The 17,358-nt window shown below is 36.8% G+C and overlaps 1 pseudogene; it reads right to left on the bottom strand.

The window, feature by feature from the left end:
- Nucleotides 1-5,623: 5,623 nt before the first annotated feature.
- On the bottom strand, nucleotides 5,624-16,697 carry LOC141247367 (uncharacterized; annotated as a pseudogene).
- Between the last annotated feature and the right edge of the window lie 661 nt (nucleotides 16,698-17,358).

The raw sequence follows: 17,358 nt of genomic DNA, 5'->3' as shown, positions 1-17,358 counted from the left end.
TTAACACTCCCAAGATCGTAAGTTGGTGCGACGATATAGACATAAAACTCAAAGCGCACCTGTTTCTCACCCACACCGCAACGGACAAGTGGAGTCTGCAAAAAAGAGAATTGTTACAGACCTAAAAAAGCGGCTAGATGGTGCCCGAGGAAGGTGGGTTGAGCAATTGCCATTAGTACTATGTCCCAACCGAACCACAACCAAGCGGGCGACAGGTGAAACCCCCTTCACGCTCGCATATGGTGTCGAGCCAGTAGTTCCAAATATGCATCTTTTCCCCAACCATCGTATCATACAATTTGACAAGGAGGAGAACGAGGAAAAAATAGCTCTCGAGCTACAACTTCGAGAAAAAGCTTGGGATATGGCCATTAAAGCGGCTAACCACAAGGACGCAGTGACCAAGTATTACAATAAGAAAGTCAAACGAAGGGGATTTATGAAAGGGGATCTCGTGTTGCGGAGAAAAGAAAGGGGCAAGCTCGTCCTCAACTGGTAAGGACCCTATGTCGTCGACACAGAAGTTGCCCCTGGAGTATACAGGCTAAAAGATTATGCAGGTAACCATACCGCAAACACATGGAACATGATGCACTTGCGCAAGTACTACCCCTAGGAGGGGAAGGTCTTGCCCCAGGTATGCATGAATTCATATATAATTCTCAGTCATAGCAAGCTTCCAATTCATTCTCAAACTAATTACCTAAAATATCGCCACTGAGGCATAATTTACTAACATTTTATATGTGACTATAGGCGAGACTTAACAATCATGTTTATGCAAGCCCAAGCACACAAATAAAGAGGATGAGTGGTGATAAGAGCTTATTATATGGTGTTAACTAGCGACTATTAGCTTAGGATTAGTGGTGTTTAGGTGCTTATTGAGTGTATTCCCGGAATCCGGTATGGTGTTCATTTATGGATTTGGGGGATGCTCGTAAGCGGTATTTTGTGGTTTTATTATGGAGATCCTGTTTGTGCTCACTTTTAGTGCATTCGGGAAGAAGCTAGAGAGAAGGATACCACGCCTAAACCTATGGAGAAGCCGAGAGGCGAAGCCGAGCTGCCTCGTAGCTTGTAGAAGACCGAAGACCAGCTCGAGAGAGGACGTCACGGCCGAGAGAAGGTGTCGTGACCGAGATCCAGCCCCAGAGAAGAAGTCACGACCGAGACTACATGTCGCGATCGAGACTTAGCCTCAGTTGACTTGTCTCGACCGAGACCATCCTGTCGCGATCGCGACTTTCCACGACCTGAGAACTGAGGCCACATCGCAATCACGACCTACATGTCTCGATCGCGACACGGAGACGGACCGGCCCAAATTGCATATTTTATCCGAGATTTTGATTATTTTATTTCCCTTTTATTAGATACTATATAAACCCTTAGAAATTAGGTTAGATTATTATTCATTCAACCTTTGATTTTTTTTCAACTTCATCCTTAGAAACTCAGCAGCCAAGAAGAAAGCTTCCACCTTTGTTCCACTTTCATCATCCTCCCTGGTTCTTTTTTATCATTATTATGTATTGTTTTCGATTGGCTATGTCTGGCTAAGATCCTTATAGTTCACTCTTAGGTTGAATCCATTATTCTAGGAAAAGTTTGTGAAAATTCTTATGTTTATGTTTTAAGTTTAATTTCAGGATTGTTTTATGATCTCTTGTGCTTTATTGACTATCGATTGATCTTGATTTTATCTAGGTTGCAAACTAGGTTGATTATTATCCATCATATTGCTAGGCTTGATAATTCGATTTCAAAAGTCTTGTCTTTTAGGTAGCAAATCAGAATTTGCATAGACTATTTGCAAGTGCTTATTTTGTAGAGATTATAAACCTGTGTCGAGTATCGGCTATTTGCCAATGGTATTGCACATGCCTACTTATCTTTGATCTTTATGTTTTTGCGCTTTTGAACCTTAGGATTTCTTTGGTTATTGCTTACAATAAGGGTTTCTAGGACTATTTGGACTAGTTACTATTTACGAACAAAGAGTAGGACAACCGAATTAGATAATTAAGAATATAGGATTAATAGAATTCGATGATCAAAATTCCATAAGAATAATGCACTGATGCTAAAGGGGTGAGCTTTCCATCATTATTGTTTACAAACTCAACATTATTTGCTTTATTATTCCTATTTTAGAAGTACAATAAAAAAAATCCTAGTTACTACTAGGTAACACAATAGAAATAAACTATCGTTGTGGCTCTCTTGGGATTCGACCTCTTCTTACCGCTTTACTAGTGGATTTATTAAGTTGGGTATCTTTGATAGGAACAGCAACCGTTTTACGCCTGTCAAGTGGGACGGTTGCCCTCACTCATATCACGAAGGTAATATACCTATGCTTCTAGAGAATAAGCAAATCCTTTGAAAAGGAGTATGCAAATCTAACCCGTCGCGTCATAAAATTGCTGTAGTAGGACTCATACCAAATAAATCAGATGTAAGTCTTGGCTGAGATGTCGAGCATCCACGACCTTATCACGCTAGCCTTCATCAAGTGGAAGAGATGCATGAAAATCCCTCTTTTGCCAAGGCATGACCTTATCGCGTAAGCCTCTGTCGAGGGGCCGAGCTGCATGAAAGTCCTCCATTTGTCGAGGCACGATCTTATCATGTAAGCATCTGTCAAGTGGCATAGTTTCATGAAAAGCCCTCCATTTATCAAGGCATGAGCTTCCTTTGTCGAGTGGTAGAGCTACATGAAAAGCCCTATGTTTGTCAAGGCACGCCCTTATTGTGCAAGCCTTTGTCGAGTAGCAGAGTTGCATGAAAAGCCCTCCATTTGTCGAGGCACGATCATATCGCATATGCCTTTGTCGATTAGCAGAACTGCATGAAAAGCTCTTTGTTTCTCAAGGCACCACAAAACCAATTCAAAGAGAGAGGTAGGAATCTTGACCCTTGCTCCACTTTATGCCAGTATTGGCCACTAAGTGACACAAACTAAAATGGACAACCCTCAGTTTGCCACAAGATGAATTACCTTATCTTTGCCGCACCATAGAAATTCAGTCCCTAAGGCCAAGATGTATGTTTGGCCTAAGGTACGTAACACCCATGAAAGTGTAGCGCTAGCAAAGCATTGGTCGAACTTTTTAATAAAAGGTCACTTACCCATGATCTAGCGAAACAACAAGGAGTTTCAACTCTTAAATAAGCAAGAAAGAATCTCGTGAAAGCCCCATCACTAAGACGTTAAGAGAGCCTGGGTAAGTGTCAGTACAGACATACTAAATATATATTTGCCGATACAAATTGCCTTACTTAAATACCAAAAAGTTATCACAGGGCTTTCGAGTGAGACACATAAAAAGGCAAGTCACGAATCAACAGAAGCCAAGAAAATACAACAGAAACAAGGCCGTGCCAAAAGTCTTTCATGTAACAAAGAGTGTAAATCTCAAACATAGTTGCGAGATTGGTTTTTTAAGTTGCAAGATTAGTTTTTCCCCCGACCTGAAAAGGCTTGTAGTGCACACTCAACGATACTTTATCTACTCTATCTACTATACCTTCCTTGATTAGTTTTCTCATGATCCAATATACATTCTTCGATTGAGAAAACACGAAGTCCCACGCAACCCTTCCTCATGCTTTGCATTTTCCACTACATCATTAGAATGAGTAGTTAAAAAGGAAAGGGGTAGGAAAGGGGAGGATCACAAAGAAATAGTAAAAAGAAAAAAACACACACGTTATAATCACAGAGATAAGAAGTCAAAGAAAATATATTACAAACGGATGCTCATGAGGAGCTCAAACCAAAGTCTAACAATGTGCAGAAAAACACAGTGGATATATAGAACTAAGGAAACGGATGCTAGCCAACCTTTCTTGTTTGCAAACCACCTTTATTTGTCTAGACACACGGCCCTCTAGGGATCTAGCCCTCGGAGCCAGGGGTGACCGGACTCTCGCGAGGAACGTCTTTCATCGACCAAGCCTCAAGAGGATCATCCCCGTCAAGAGTATAGGACCCCGCAGTGGCGCTTCATACGTCGGAGGCTCGATAGAGTACCCTAGAAAGTAATTCATGTCGAATTTGAGGTTCGGAAGACCCTGTCGAGCAGCCTGGACCTTCTCCATCTCAAGGATGGTAATAAGCTGGTATGAAGAATGGATGTTAAATCGACCAGCATTGCGATGACCCCCGCATACTCAACAACTGAACTTTGTCGAGCCTTGTCAACGACAATGTCCAGTTCAACCTATGACTTCTCAAGCACTTTCTCAAGGGCCTATTTGATGGTGGTCGTTTGATCCGCTTGCACTGAATTTTGTGCCTCGAGAGCTCGATCAACCCTCTACTTCTCTTGAAGGTACTTCTTCTTCAAGTCCTCCACGTCGCAAGTATAGAGCTCCTCTTTCTCGGCCACAATCTTGGAAAAATCATCCTTGATCTTCTTGAATCCATGATCCTTGTCATCTTGAATCATCAGCACCTGGTCACGAAGACCAGCCAAAGATTTCCTTGCCTCCTTGAAGTTGGTAGCCAGTTCAGCCAAGAGAATTTGTGCCTCTTGCTCGTAGTTAGCACCGACATCATGAATCAACTACATGGCCTGAAGAAAAGCAGACAATTAGTAAAAACAAAGTATAATAAGAAAAAAAGAAGGAAAATTAAGAAGAACTTACTACCGCAAGTAGTTGCGATCCTAGAGTCTCCTCCAAAGAAATAGATTTATCGAGATAGGGGGTGGTTCGATAGGAGTTCACGGCTGCTCATCACCTAAGTAGATAGCTCAGGAGTCACGAGCCACCCACCCTTGGACTTGATCGAGCCATGCCGTTGACTCAAATTCTCTTGGTTGAGTTGAGGCACTAGAATGGGCTCAAAGGCTATCAAGATCCCTTTAGCCTTGCCATGAGAGGTCGGCTTCTTTTTGACCTTCTTGCCAGGAGGCGAAGAGCTCAACTAGGGGGGGTTGAGCGCTTAGGTCCCCGAGAGTCAATGTCAGCCTCACGATTAAGCACATCTTCAACCAGATCGACTATATGCACCATAACGGTAATAGGATCAACATCCACACCTCCACCTTAGTTCGCGATTCGCAGCGCAGTAGGAGCGGGAAGAATCAACACATCATCATCCTCGTAAAGAAAGGTGAAAGCGTTCAACCCTGCACAAAGACGATTAAAAAGATCAGCAAGGCAAAACCCTAGCCAAGATAACAATATAGAAAGAAAAGATAAAAGCAATAAGACTCTACTAGTTGGGAGGGGCTGACTCAAACCCTTCTTGACCAAATCTTTTTGGTCAAATACTCATTGAACTTAAACCCCCCTTTTCTTTTGTAGTTACAATAAATCTCGCGAGTCACCACGAGCTTCTCGTCTTAATAAAGTGACTCCACGTGCTTGTCTGAATAAATCTCGTGGGGGCTTGATTAAAAACGAAGTAGTCAACTACCCCACCTCGTTTGTAGGTATCAAATATTCTGGAACAAATCGAGATGAGCAAGTGACGAAAGCCCATTTATAGGCCTTGACATTGTAAAACCTTGAAAAGGTGCGCCTTGGGTTTGTACCCGATCTCCTAGCAAAGAAGTTGGAACGCTGTCGCGTGGCGCCAGATGTTCTGATGGATTTGTGTAGGGCTCGATTAAATCTCGTCTAGGAGATCCTTCATGAATTGAGGGATAGAGAGCCTAAAACCACCCCTCATCGCATGACAAATCATCAAGAATAAGTTCCCATAATCGTCTATATACTCTCCCGAGATTGAAGGTAGCGCGATAGTCGTCCCCTCGGAAAAAGGAAATTCTAGGCTAGCTCCTCCAACTTCTTGGGAGAAAAATTCGAATTGCACTTCTTAATAGTTCTTCCCATCAAGTAGCAAGGATCCTCTTCTGCTCGATGTTTCAAAATAGGCATGGGGAGGGGGGGGGGGGGGGGGGGGGGGGGGTGTACAAGGCTCCTTAAGCTCCACTTGCAAAGGAGGATTGTCGATGTTAACACCGGATCCCTACTCAATCCCGCCCCTCCCTCGTGAGTCAATCTGAAGAGATCAGTCAAGGAAGAAGAAGATTCATCAATATCTACTTCGTAATTCCTCATAGACGAGGTACTATTAGCTGCATCAACAAGCACAAAATGAAGTTAATTCTTGGGACGTGATAATATTGCCGTGGAGAAAAGAAGAATCATAGATCCTCAAAAGAAGAAATATCATCGAGAAGGAAAACTTCGCGAGAGCCCGGAAAACTAAGAGGAACGAAAGAGAGAAGGTGAAGATTTCGAGCCTTGACACACAAGGAAGGGGAGGGGTAAAAGGGTCAAAACCCACAGAAGACGCCGAATATGTCATTTATGGTGTTCCTGACAAGCGATTGACGTGGTAGAGCCCACTGTTTTGCACTTTTTCCAAGGATGTTTATTCGGAGGACTATCTAAGAAAAAAGGAAAGGGAAATAAAATGGAAAGTATATGAATAAGGGGAAAGAAAGTAGAAATTCACCAGTAATGATGATTGTGAAGAATGTGTTGAAAAATCAAGGAAAGACAACAACGAGAGAAACGTAAAGCGACCCCAAATATTCATCCTATTCTATAATACCAAGAAAGAAAAAAGAAAGAACTATCAAGCAAAGCTAAACTCAACAGGAACAAACGAGAAGTAGGGAAAAAGAGAGCAAACCTGCAACCATTTTGCGAGGAACGAAGGGAAAATGCGCGTGCAATGGTCAGAGACCATATTAAACACCACTATAAATAGAGAATGAAAAAGAGACTTTTGACTTTTTACATTCGTTTTTAAAGTACTGAACTCTATGCATTTTTTGAGTTACGGATTGAACCCGTAAAACTAATTTTGATTTTTGGGAATATTAAACTGATTTTGTAAAAATATAATCACTTTTTAAAATCAAAGTGCATAATTACAAGAAGCGAATCATTTTATTTACAAGAAATTTTGTGTTTCTCGCTTGAGGATACCTTACTTGTACATCCTTTATTATATGCTTCGTGGATGAAGTAAAATTACACAATAATTAATTAGTTTATACTGATAGTACAAACTCCGTGTATATATGAAGTAGGAGCGGAGTGACATCCTCTTTGAAAATGGATTTTAGTGTTAATCCGGTATAAAATAAGTAAAATAAATAAATAAAACCAGTAGAATCGAAGGTTTGCCCAAATCCATTCTGAAAATTCTCTAAGGTTTGCCAAATCAGTTTCTGTACGCCCACCTTGAAGCCTCATATTCCTTGTCAATTGAAGAACTTTACAATGTGCCCACAAGTATGATGAATTCAAGGTTGCTGAAACAATATCTTGTCTTGTTCCTTTAGTAATGGACTGGAAGAATCTGTCTAAAATCTCCACCAAACACAATCACCTTACCACCAAATGGAAGATCGGAGCTATTTGGATTAGAATTTCTAAGGACATCTCTTAAACTCCGATCTAATGCCTCGAAACAGTGCTTGTTTGTCATCGGAGCTTCATCCCATATGATATGCTCAGCTTGGCTAATAGCTCTGCCATTGGTGTTCTCGGTTGATGTTGCACATTGAGTTATCGTATATATTAAGCGGTATAGAAAACCTCGAATGTGCAGTTCTGCCGCCCGGAAGTAGAAGAGAAGCAATGCCACTTGATGCAACTGTTAGAACAACGCCACCCTTGCATCTTATAGCAGCTGAAAGTGATCTCCAGATAAATGGTTTTCCCGGTACCACCGTATCCATATAGGAAGAATACACCCCCCTGACCTCTTGATACAGCATTCATGATATCATCGTAAACTCCATGTTGCTCATCAGTGAAGGTAGAAATAAGCCTCATATTTTCTTGTCTTAGTACTTCTCTATCATAACGGAGTTCTTCTTGGATGAGCTTGTTCATACCTTCAGCTATCATAATATCATCTGGGAGAGGCATTGGTTCAAACCTACGAAGAGTGCTTCCGTTACGATGTAACAACTTTTCTATCTCAGCAAGCGCACAATTTTTCAGTTGCTCTTCGCTCAACTGTAGAGCTGGACAGAAAGATAGAAAAGTTACTTATAAATATTCACCTAATCAGTGACAGTATTAAAGATACAAATGGTCTAATTTCAGGTAACGCATTCATCTTGCACTTTACTGAAGCAATACTTATAAATAATTCAGCAAGAGTATACATTAACAAAATAAATTCATAAACCTTACATTCAAAGCGAGCAAGACTTCATCGAGCGAATCATACTTATTTTAAACTTTCCATTTAACATTGTCTAAACCATTGATATATACACATACATAGAAATAAATAGATAGATTTTCTTAACTATACCATGAGTAAACCCATTCAATCCATATATTGTTCAACAAATAATTGAAAGGTGATTTATAAATTACTGTATTTATAATGGCTAGACTATATTCAAGATTTTAATACACATAAAAATAAACTATATTCAAGAATGTCGTTTTTCTGTAAATCATATTTGAATATTGTTCTAGGACATTTATCTTCCTACCATATAATGATAAAAAAAATCATTATAAGAAAGTATTATGGTTACTAATATTTAAGTGTACACTAATATGAAATTGTCTAATTTAGAAAGAAAATTAAATAGTTGTATTTACCTCTGTTTGCAGTATCATTCTCTGTCTATTTAGAATATCATCAGACATAGCCTTCCATGTATTTTCCCATACAAATTCGGGTCTTGTTAAGCTACCAGCATGAAGCCAACATAACAAAAAGATTACGAAGATACTGAGCAGTGCACAAAAGCTGGCCTCAAGTATACCGTTAATATATTCCTTTTCATCATCAAGCAATCCCATGGCATAGCAAGCATCTTTAAAAGAGGGGTGGAAGAACACCATTAACTGTCCTTATATCCTCATAACATGTTGGACCTCTCACATGGTTCAGTAAGATCCTAAGGTAGTAGGCCTCACCAACACCAGGAGGTACATGATGTATCCGACCTATTGTCTTCTTGCCAGATCCTCATAAACTCCATTCTTTATTTGCCCTGTTCCAAGAATAATCCATAGGAAACTCATGAAAACATAATTGTCTCCCCTCTTCATTATTTTTATTGAAATCCATCCATGCCTGAAATTTCGTAGTAATATTGCCAGCCTTTTCAAACACCGAATCAATAGGATCATCATCACCAAAAAGACATGGATGTTCATCCGGAAGATGAAAAGAGAGCCTCTCAACAGCAATAGTTCGGTAGTGCATTGGAAAGCCATATATCCGCCAAGCTGCTTCACAAGGAGAAACATGCCTGAAAATATAACAAAAAATTGAAATAATTATTGGTTAATAAATTTGGAACGGAAGCTCTTATGAATTGTAGAATAGAATACAAAAATTACCTACAGTTATAATACTCTTTAATTTCATCAACATCACTTCCAGTTTTTTGGAATATATTGCCATAGTTGCCATATCATTTCCGTTGGTTATGTATTTGAACAAATACTTTATAGACCTCGCTTGATTACACCATTCAAGATTGGCATGAGCTCCAAACTTTAGCATAAGTGTTGGATTATATGGAACTACATATCTATTGTCCAAGTGATGTCCATTCTTTTCTACAGTGATGCCATTTTCGCGTTGTCTGTATATTGGATATCCATCTTCATCGACAGTAGTGTTATCTTGATATGCTTTAGGAAAATGTTTTAGACATTTTCCGTTATCCCATACACACATTTTTAGGGTTCATAGTACCACAAGGGCCATGCATCATTGATTCAGAACAACTTTATGCAATACAGGATGCGTCACATGATCTGGGATTTCAGCAGATATTAATTTGTCAATATCATCAGCAGTATTTATTTTGTCGTCTGGATGGAGGAATAGAACAATGTGAGCATGTGGAAATCCTCTCTCTTGGAATTCAATTGTATAGATCACTGCAACAATTTAACAAATTCACACAAAAGAAACATAATTAGTCGTAGTAATAGATGTTGAAACTGCATTAAAATTCAGCTATTTATTATTCGTAGTAATAGTTAAGCAAAAGTTCAATATACAGAAAAAGTTCAGCAAAGGTTTATTGTATACAACAAAAGTTCATGATTATTAGCAGCAAAAATTTAGTAAAATCCATTATTTCGATGTATGTTTTAAAAAAGATATTGATAAATTTGGTAAAATTATAACGTGGATGGGGTACTGTATATATGAAGCTACCACATCAGCAACACAAACAATTAAATCAACACATAAATACCATATAAACTGATTATTAAAGTTCTTTAATCTAGTCTATGCAATTTGAACATAGATAAAAATTAGCAACAACGCATAGATGATGAGATAAAATATGTTGGATAACAGAACATATGCATAAAGTATTCACATGAAATATTTTGAATCAGAATTAATAAAATTACCTGTTTTTACTTCTCCAAATATTTGTCCTGATTTGAGTTCATCTATCAACTGATCGAGCTTGATTTTGAATACTCTGGCGATAATGTCTGGCCTATCCTCGGGTACAAGATTTCTTTTGCCCACAGATCTGGTAATCTCATGCCACTTAGGAATGCAAGTGAAAGTAAGAAATAAGTCAGGATGTCCATACACCCTACAAATTGCCATTGCATCTCGATACAACTCAATCATGTTCCTTTTGCTTCCAGTAAAAGAAGAAGGTAAATGAACACGCTTTCCGGTGGAAGATGTAGCATTATTTCCTTCCTGAACAGCCTGAGCAATACCCTTGTAGTTTTCAGATCGAAACTTTGTCTGGTTATTCCGAAGGTAATTAAGCCTAGTTGCTTCTATCATTGTGAAAGCATCTACCAAAACTGTTGGAATAACTTCATACAAGACATAATTAAAGACTCTTCTACTAGTCTTTCTTGGATTCTGAATGCAAAAAATTCTCTCATAGTGCACTTAAGTCTCTTTCTGGAAGAGTAGTCACGCTTATCACTGAGCTCAATGTCTATCCTAAATCCGTCCTCACCATATGGAAACAACAACGGGTATTGCAAAGGAAGGTACAATGGGTGAATCTCATTTATGTGTTGCAAGACATGATCTTTTTTTTTCAATGACAATGTCCCTCAGGTCCGTGTGTGTCTCCATATCATCTAAAATTAGAGCTGCCACTTCTGAAGTAGTAGGGAGATTGTACCTTCTTGCATCTGTTTCTCTGGAATATATTAGTTTCATTCTCAGATTTGAATCAGAATTCTCAGATATTCTATCTCTAGCCATTCTATATGACTTTGCAACTGGATTGTACTCATCTATCATACGTTTTAGATCACGTACAATGGTGATATCAACGGGGTCCTTTTCATTTGACCTGCATTTGAGTAATTTAAATAAAATTAGTTTAAATATTGGGATAAGCTGGAAAAATACTTGAAAAAATATAAGGATAAACATACTAATTCAACACTGAAAGTAAGAAATACTATAATCAATGGAGAAAAATAACTAGCCTATGAGAAAGGATCCGATTTTGTTCTTCGTTCCTGGTATCATAGATATATAGCTGAGAAAATTTAGGACTAAAACCATCACTTGGCATCAAAGTACCTATACAGTGACAATTTTGACCATTGAGTCTGGAATGAGTATGGTCCATGACCTTTATTTGGGATATTCCTTCCACCCATTGATGTAAATGAAAACATCATATTATATTTTCTAATATTTTTGATGAATCCATTGCTTCGACGATCTTTTCTATAAGGGAGCAACTCTAGGGAAAATTTAGTAAGGGCAATTCAACCTTCCTTGATTACAGCATATACTGAATGTCGGCTCTCTTGAAGTTTTATATTTTTCTGACCTCTCCTCATACCACAACAATGCCCCACAATGTTGACACATATATGACGGATCTCCAATATCAAGATATTCTACATATGTGGTATATAGATTATTTTAGTTCAATTTTAAGGTGTATGTCAATAAAATGAAAATTGTATTGTGTTTACATAAAAACACATACCTATTTTAGGACTTAATTCGGGACAACTTTTTTTTTGTATTGCGGATTTTCTTTTTGATCTATTTTCTGCATAAAACTTTGCCTTTTCTTCCTGCACACATAAAATAAGACATAGTGAGTCTTCATATTGGAACATTCATAATAGATATGACAAATCAGTTGAACAATGATTTTATTAAATTCTTACAGCGAAAGAGTTCTCTTTATCCCACAAGTATTGATATTTTTTTGTCACATTGGAATGATGATATTATACCCTTTCCTGAACTGGAATTTGGGAAGATTGTGGTTGGAGATCCAGCTGTCATGGAAGAAGATCCTACTGGAATTTTTATAACTTTCAGCTTAGATATTCTCAATAGAGTTCAAAACAATTAAACATGTAATATATACAAAATTAACCAAGCTATATAGTTTATAATACTAAATGTTATTACCATTTGTTAAATCACTAAATGGGATTCTTTGTTGTGTCACCGTCCATCCAGTGAATTGCATAGGCTCTATATCTAACGGAAAGAAAAATTATTAAATCCAACAATGATATAGAATTAAAAATATTAATGTAAAAATGCCTTAATTTAAGCTATACGTACTCTGAGATACGGGTCTCATGAATAATCCTTTGTTAATGAGGGTGTTTGGAGAGATTGCAATTGGAGTCTTTGATGGGATTGATGAATTGCTTGTTTGGTTTTCTGTGTAAGTGATTCATTTACAAGCTATTGTAAGTGAGGATAATATCAAAAAAAAGATGAAATAAAACATCAAATACCTATATTTTTTAAGAACCTCCTTTTTGTTACTTGACTGTCCGCTGCATTATAGAACAATATGAATTATAAACTTATAAAATAATAACGAATGATAACAACTACAATAAACATTATCATACTTGAGTAGTCAATACCTCATTGTTATGGTTGAATCACCTATATTATTTGTTTATGTTTGTTCAGGCTGGTGTGTGGTTGATCTGCAGTTGTCCAAATTTCTCTTAGCAGTACGAGTTTTTGAAATGATAGAGATAATCAGCCTGGCCAGGCAAGACATTGCATCTTTATCAGAATTCAAAAAGCTACGGACAATTCTCTTGCCGTGCTGTGCCCGTGTTATAACATGGAAAACTGATAGACATAAAAATCACCAATTTGGTTTGACTTCATGTATCCATTATGAAATTTCTTACCCTAATTGATGGAAACTCTCTCACTAAATGCAGACTTGTCAACTCAATAAAGCTTCACACAAGTAGAAAGGTCATGCACAACAGCACCGAAATACTTGAACTTAAAACAAACAATTCCTGCAAGCAATGGAACACCCATTAAAATTTCACAGGAACTTAGAGGTGTGCCCATGTTATAACATGGAAAACTGATACACATTAAAATCACCAATTTGGTTTGACTTCATGTATACATTAGGAAATTTCTTACCAGAATTGTTGAAAGCTCTCTCACTAAATGCATAATTGTTAACTCGTTCAAGCTTCACACAAGCAGAAAGGTCATGCACATCAACACCTAAATCCTTGAACTTAAAGAAAACAATTCCTGCAAACAATTCCTACATAGGTTGAAGTATAGGAGTTGTACTATACAGAATATTAAATTTAACAATTCTGAATTTGTAGTGATGATTGAATACCAATCAATCCATCATTATTCACTTGACCTAAAAATTCAGAAAATCCAGATAAATAACCACAACATATTTCACCAATTTTCCAGCAATCAACAATTTTGAATTAGTCTCCTTATTAAAATGGAGTTCATTGTACTACGACTGTCGACATGAGCTATAGATCAATCTCTAAGGCCTTATAATTACATAATAAACACATTAAGATCATATAATGGCAGAAAAAATATTCTGTATAGCATAATAATTTGTAATGTGTTTATTAAGATCTGTTTGTGAATTACTAATAGCATAATAATCTGTATAGCAGATCAACTCAGTAATGTGTTTATTAAAATCATATAATCTGTTTAGAAAAAATACCTAATTTAGAGTCTTGTTGACTGGAAGATCTCTCACTAAATGAAGACTTGTCAACTCAATAAAGCTTCACACAAGCAGAAAGGTCATGCAAAGCAGCACCGAAATACTTGAACTTAAAACAAACAATTCCTGCAAGCAATGGAACACCCATTAAGTTTTCACAGGAGCTGAGAGGTGTGCCCATGTTATAACATGGAACATAACCTGTATAGCAGATCAACACAGTAATCTGTTTATTAAAATCATATAATCTGTTTAGAAAAAAATACCTGATTTAGAGTCTTATTGACTGGTGTAGGACGGCATTCCACCCATATAAATGCATTGAAAAATTCTCTATCTCCTCATTGTCTTGGTCCAATCTTCAGAGATGCTGGTGATTGATTGATGATTTGATCTGCTATATAGAACATGCAGACAATAATTATATAGAAGTAGATAATAAATCTGTTAAGATTTAATTAATATAAAAAAATCTGTTCAGATTTACAACTAACATTCCTATTAATATTTTGTCATATTTTTTTAACAAAGTGAAAGGTTTACTTGTTTTGAGAGATTTTAGGTCAGAGATTCTGCTTAAAAAGATACAAAATGATTCTATAAAAAATCTGTTCAGAGGGATTTTAGGCCACAATTGTTTCTCTTACTTTTCTAGTTTTTCTAATTATCAGCGGAAATAATATCTAAGTCGGAAACAAAAATGAACAAAATAAACAATTTAAAGCTGAAAATTAGTTCTGAAGGATTTTTCAATTTTTATATGATATCAGGGTAATAACAATTTTTATATGATATCAGGGTATTAAAAAAAAATTTCAGTGAAGTTTCATCAACCTCAAATTTTAATACCTCCCAGCACCTGCTCAATAGATAAACATACTAATTCGACATATTAATACCTCCCAGACCAAAACCAGTTCTTTCAGAGGGTTAAGAACTCCAAAGATGGCTATTCTGTCATTGCTGAGTATTTTGTTAAGGGAATTACAGCAAGACTGTACCTGTAGAAAATTCAGCACCTGAAGGGGCTATTTTGAGACCCTTTTTGTAAGTGTTTTGTGTGTATTTGATTGCTCAACTTCTTCATTTTTTTCTTCTTCAGATCAGTAGTATTGTTGATGATGTACATGTATTTGGATATGTTGTGTTTTTGCAGCAGTTTGAGTTTTGTTGCTTTCTGGGCTGACATTTGTGTTTAGATCAGTAGTATTATTGATGATGTACATGTATTCTGGTCATATATGACCAAGTAAGGGTTGACCTTCGAATTTATCTGACATTTTTTCCCTTGTAATTCATATTAGTCCAGATCAGTGCAATCAAGATACCATCTTCTTAAGCATTAAGCATTGATTACTGAAAAAGGGTTAAATTAAGAAGTTACAGGGATTTTAACATCAAGTTTATCGATTCCATATCTGGCAGTAATTCTAATTCTCAAAGTTCAAGACCAAACTCCTGAAAACAGACCTTCTAAACCATCTTCAATAGAAGGACTATAAATTCAGCAAGACTGTACCTGTAGAAAATTCAGCACCTGAAGGGGCTATTTGAGACCCTTTTTGTAAGTGTTTTGTGTGTATTTGATTGCTCAACTTCTTCATTTTTTTCTTCTTCAGATCAGTAGTACTGTTGATGATGTACATGTATTTAAACTTGGTGTGTTTTTTCAGCAGTTTGAGTTTTGTTGCTTTCTGGGCTTACATTTGTGTTTAGATCAGTAGTATTGTTGATGATGTATATGTATTATGGTCATATATGATCAAGTAAGGGTTGACTTAGAATTTATCAGACTTTTTTCCCCTTGTAATTCCTATTAGTCCAGATCAGTGCAATCAATATACCATCTTCTTAAGCATTAAACATTGATTACTGAAAATGGGTTATATTAAAAACTTACAGGTACTATCACTTCAGTTACACGAAATTTCTCTGCTGAAAACAGACCTTCTGAACCATCTGCAATATAAGGACTATAAACATTTACTATCACTTCAGTTACATGAAATTTCTCTGTTGTATCATAGAATTCTGTATCTCCCTCATTTCTAGCATCATCATCATCATCATGCTTTCTTTCCGGATCATCAAATCTGCCTGTTTTTGTCAATTCGGTGTCTATAAGTATCACATATAAAAAAACAGATGTCATCTGATTGGAGCCAAAAAAAAGGCCTAAATTTCTATAAACTATCAATTGTACAACCACAAATGTTCATTTATGTACTGATATTTCAAACCTGGTTTTGATGAAGAAAAGACAAATCAAGTTTTATGCATTCACCTCTTTGTCCAAATGGCTTGTTGTTACCTAACGTATATCGCTTCTCTTCTTCGTAGTATTCATCTATGTACATTATACCCTTTCCCTTGTAAACATCTAGAGGTTTGTAGTCCCTAACAGCAGCAACAAATTGATGAGTCCTTTTAATGTCAATCCCAGAACAACAGATTATATTGGGCTTAAAACATAAGACACGTACAGCAGGAGGAGCTGCAAGTTCAAATTCATGGTAATTACCAAGTTATATAAAGCCATCCAACATACTCCTTGACAAAAATGGACAAATTTCAAGGTACTTGCACTACACATAGACACGTACAGCAGGAGGAGCTGCAAGTTCAACTTCATGGTAATTACCAAGTTATATAAAGCCATCCAATGTACTCCTTGTCCACAATAGTTCGACTAATTGCTTCTCTGTTGTTGTTCTTGTTGAGCATGTCCCTATTTCGGTCCATATATGGCTTTCTGGCAATTAAGTATAAGCCCTTCAAAGTTCAATACAAAAACAGTGCCGAACAACATAAAAAACCTATAAAGGTACTTATGAATTTTTTTTTCATCAAAGAATAAAAAAGTTGCGTCACTGAAAATTGCAAGATAATTTATTATAAATAATTGAAACTTGTCCTTACATTCAACTTAAAGAAGCTAAAAAGGATGAAATTGTTTTTCATCAAAAGAATAATAAGGGAAAATGCATCTTGTAGATAAAAATCAAAAAGCAAAGTTAACGTGAACAACAACAAATCAGATATCCTCCTTTTCAATCTTCATTGATTTTTTCTTTGAGGAAGACTCATTATACTTATCTTCAGTTGGTTTGTTATCTTCACCCGGTTCATCACTAATAACCTCAAAGTTACGTTTATTTGGTGTCGCGCAATCAGTGGAGCAAACAGAACTTTCATTTTCTTCCCCTCGAGCATCAGACTCCGTGTCCTATTAATATTGCATTTCATTGATTAATATAAAATGTTAACATAATTATAATTATTTTGGTTGAAAGTTGTAAAATTTAGCATGCTAACTAAAATACCTTTGAATTAGCTAATAGACTCGTGAATTTTTCATTAAGCTCCAAGTCATCTGACATGTTCT

The sequence above is a fragment of the Phyllobates terribilis genome, unplaced genomic scaffold (genome assembly GCF_046119375.1).
Source record: "Phyllobates terribilis strain yellow unplaced genomic scaffold, ASM4611937v1 Scaffold_2947__1_contigs__length_97535, whole genome shotgun sequence".
NCBI classification, from domain to species: Eukaryota; Metazoa; Chordata; class Amphibia; order Anura; family Dendrobatidae; genus Phyllobates; species Phyllobates terribilis.
The sequence above is the reverse complement of the archived record's forward strand: the minus strand, read 5'-3'. Positions and strand labels throughout refer to the sequence as shown.